General features: G+C 28.3%; 1 long non-coding RNA gene across 1 annotated transcript; it reads left to right on the top strand.

Moving 5' to 3' along the window:
• The first annotated feature begins 796 nt into the window (after positions 1-796).
• On the top strand, positions 797-1,987 carry LOC119681856. Its single transcript, XR_005252541.1, has 4 exons — positions 797-985; positions 1,403-1,644; positions 1,709-1,819; positions 1,874-1,987. It is a non-coding gene; the product is annotated as an uncharacterized LOC119681856 (long non-coding RNA).
• Positions 1,988-4,541: the final 2,554 nt, after the last annotated feature.

Raw genomic sequence — 4,541 nt, 5'->3', positions numbered from 1 at the left:
TTTTAACAAAAGGAAATCCCTTGGGATTCAATACAGAAAAATGTTTTGGCTACTAAATAAAAAATCTTCAGTATCCCTAAAGAATAAACTTATTTTATATAAAAGTGTGCTAAAACCAGTATGGACCTATGGCATTCAATTATGGTGAACAGCCTCAACATCCAACATAGAAATTCTTCAAAGATTTTAATCTAAAACTTTACGGGAAATAGTAAATGCTCCATGGTATGTAACTAACATTCAAATCCATCGGGACCTTGGGATAATCCCGGTAAGAGATGAAGTAAAAAAGGTAGCTAGAAAATACCATGAACGAATACAAATTCATCCCAACATCCTAGCTTCGAATTTGATGTCCCCCTCAAATATATTTACGAGACTGAAAAGGAAAACGCCGCTTCAAATTTTATTATAAAAATCAAATTTTATTATAAAGAAATCTTAAATTAAAAAGAAAAGAGTAGCTCTCTACAGGGAGAACTACTTTAATTGTAAATGATCAAGTCTCAAATAGTATTTATTAAAAAATTGTAAAATGTCACCGTACTATGTGACAGAATACATATTGAATTTAAATTAAATAAAAAAAAAAAAAATAAAATATAGTAAGCTTAGCTCTTTGTGTTAGTGAGTATAAAATAATTGTTGCATTAAATTATTCAAAAAATTTTTATCAGATATAATTTGTTTTATTCTTGTGAAAATATAGATCGAGTTGCTCTAAATTTATATTTTTTATGCTTATTTCTAAATGCCATTACTCAAAACATAATATTAAATACTCAGTAATTGAATTAAATAAATAATTTAAGATAATTTGCACTCGAAATTGATATATTTGTCGAACACTTCAAATCGCGCTTAAATAATTGACGACGAAACAGATTGAAATAAAACTGAGAGGTATATTCTCCAGCTTAATCGCAGACGTCATTAAGTTCTCCTAAGAGAAACTTGGTCTGGATCTTATAAGATGTACACAGAGGTGAGTTATACATATTCAGACTATTATGCTAATTTTACTAAGCCCATGACATAGTAAGTATAATGATTGCTTATGAATTTATGAACTGAAATAAGTTAAGCTGAGCACTGACTGTATGTATAACTGAAATTGGTTTACTTTGCGACTGATATTTAATTTATTCAAAATTTTTTTTATTATTAGAAGTGTTGTTTTGTCAACCATATTTCATTAAAACAAAAAAAAAAAAAATAATTCCATTTATTTTTATTGGTGTCTATTACCAATAATATAAAAATACATTTTCATGTTAGCCTTGAGTTTTCTAAAAATTTGAAATTTGTCAGATAAAAGTAAATTTTTATATTTTTATTCATTATTTTTTATAATCTAAGAAGATTGTCTCATTATTAGCAGCTGAAAATATTTATTTTTTAGACTGAACTTTTGTAATATATGCCAAAATCCAAAATCCAAATATTCCCAGGATTCGCTATCAGCATTTCTCTGCTGATTTGATCAGTACCAGTAGTTACTGATCTAATACCACTGCACAAGATTTTTGGATTAATTGATGTTTGACGTGCCTAAGCAAACACTATATTTGCGAAATTCAAATATCTGACTACTTTAAAGATTTGATAGTAGCAGATTTGCATAAAGGACTACTGTGCGTTTTGGTATGTAAAATTTAAGACTTCTTTTAAATCGGTTAAAAAATTTATTTTATTATATATATTGTAGTTTACTTTAGCAATATCCTTTTTTTCTGCCGAAGCCGAAAAACTCAGTCCTACAAACAAGAATTGTTGTTTATCTGAGGAAGATAAGAATATTGTTTGAATATTCAAGCAAGTAGGATTTATCAGTTATAAAAAAATATATTTTGTATTGCTTTATTTTCAATAGGTTTACTTGGCCAATATCAACAAGTTTTGCGAAAACTTATGTTATAGTTGCCGATATCCAAAACTGCAATTCAGATTTGGTAGTAATATACTTTACTGCACATACTACGGTACGTTTAAGTAAGTCAAATTTTTAATATATCTTTAAAAGTTATTAAAAAACGTATTTTATAATTATCTTCAGGATCACTTTATTGATCATTTCTGATCGTGTACTGATTTAACTCAAAAAACTTTAGTTACCATGAGGTAAGTCCTATTCTTTCTAATAATTATTATAATTTTGAAACGAAGTCCATATGATTGTGAAATTTTTAATAATTATATATGAATAACATACTAAAACAAGTTTTTTGTACTAAAATTTTAATAAACACAATAATATTTTACACTTTACTATATTTTACTGGCCACATTACCGTCAACTTGAGTAATAAATATCTGTCTTCAATGCAATCAATCTTCTAGAGTAGTGTATAATTGCCTGCCATTTCCCAAAATACATTTGAATATATCTGGTAAACATATTTTTTTAATTTGTATTATTTGTTTTATGTACAATGGCTTTATATTAATCTTATCAATAGGTTTACTCATTCATAACAATGTGCATATATGTACAACAATTCATATATAATTAAATCATATTGTTCTTCTGATATACCTATATCATAAATTTTTAAACCATTTTATGAGTAACTCGTTCAGGAAACCACATCGCAGATAGATTTTAATATTTCTATCATTGTCGGAGTTTACTGAAAATTTTGACTATAACTTTAATGTTATTTTTGAGTAAATACGATATTCAATTGACTGAATTATATTGCGTATTTTAACATAAGAAATAGGTGAGATAATCTATTAACAACTTTCTATTGCCAACTGAAAAATCCTAAACCGGCTGTAGCACTGTCTCCTTATTTAGATCTTTCGCTTGTCTTTCAACTCATTATTTTTATTATTGTTTCATTACCAAAGTGTTACGTTAGATTTTCGTATTTTAAATAGAAAGTTCGAATAGAATATTTAGATGTCAGTTTTTATTATTTTTAAGAGTAATATCGATGAGAACTGTATACAGCAACTTATCTAATACGACAGCGTTTGAATTCCATTCAATTCTTTATTTCTACCTATAGATAGAATATCATACAGTCCCGTCTAGTTCATAAAAAGCTTATTGTTTACAAAACTAAATTATATGGTATATATAAAAAAGCTGGTATATAATTCTAAAGTTCTTAAAGACGGCCGATGAAAAAAAATATTAATATATGATTAATTTGTATGATTTATACAAATTGTATTTGTATTTGTAGAATATTATCAATTGCACTTCTATACAATTATTTATATAATACTCATATCTGATCTAAAAAACCGTATATATTATAAATTAAGGTAAAATCAAGTTACTTCATAAATCAGCGAATCTCTCTCTTCCTAATGTTATTAAATCTGCATAATCTGAACCATATGAAATCAATTTCGGACATGTGTAAAAATACAATTCGAACAGAAATAAATCATTTCTTTTGAAATCAAAATCACATAAATAGATTTATACATTCCACTGGGTTCCTGTGACCGTAAATGTGCTGTGTGCAAACAAACAAACCGAACCGAACCGAACACCCCAATAAACAAATAAGCTAATTGAATGACCTTCAAACTCTTGAATCTTGAACTGCAATTTTTAGCTTTTAAATATGGTTCCGGGTTTCAATATTGTAGGAATGAATGTGTTTTGACAAGCTCCACGAGGGCACTTCCCATAGATTTTTTGCCACTGTTCAGGCGGCTTTTCTTTTATAATATTTCTCCTTTTTTTTGTACTGCTTTTCCGCATCACTTCCAAATTGTTTTTTTATGTGGGTACCAACAAAAATTGACTACAGATACAATTTTTTTTTTTTGCTCAGATACATTGCTTTTTCTTCTAATATTTGCTTATAGCTGGTGATGTTGCTGCTATTGTTATTGTTTGTGGTTGTTGTTGTTGTTGTTACCATTTTTGTTAGCTTTGCTGTGTTAAATTGGAAGAGCGTTGAATTGTAGCTCCAACTTCTGTTGGCCACATTCATAAAGTAAAAGCTTTATTATTTATTATTCCGTTGCCGTTGCTGACCAATTTTTGCCAACCAAACACATTTTTCTCTTTTCCACGTTTATATTTTTCAATCGAAAAGCAAAGAAAATTAAAAGAATTGGCTATGGTCGACCAACATACCGAATAGCCTTGGGGGTCCAATGGTTAAAATAGCTCCACTACACATAAATCATACGGTTAAGCATGTATCTCAAGCTTAACGTTGAGTGTTTGTGGTATCTGTGCACTGCACAGTTTTACTTAATGCCACTAATGTTGATGGTGATTGTGATTGTGACTGTTATGGTTCTGTTAGTACTGTTGTTGTTACTGTTCGTGTTGTTTTTGTTGTTGTTGTACATGTAACAATTTATGTTTTAGTAACTAACATTTATTTTATTTTTTTCATCTTCTATTAGCTCCTTATTGCTGCTGTTTGGTTATTTAAACTGATATCGCGCAATTGATATACCATATGCATAGCAAACGTAAAGTATCTCAATGAGTGGCATTATTTATAAATATCAAATCGATACAAGTAGATAGCATAGCAACATAGATACACACACTTGCATGT

Source organism: Teleopsis dalmanni, chromosome 2, assembly GCF_002237135.1.
Source record: "Teleopsis dalmanni isolate 2A chromosome 2, ASM223713v2, whole genome shotgun sequence".
NCBI classification, from domain to species: domain Eukaryota; kingdom Metazoa; phylum Arthropoda; class Insecta; order Diptera; family Diopsidae; genus Teleopsis; species Teleopsis dalmanni.
This window is presented reverse-complemented; position numbering and strand designations above follow the sequence as displayed.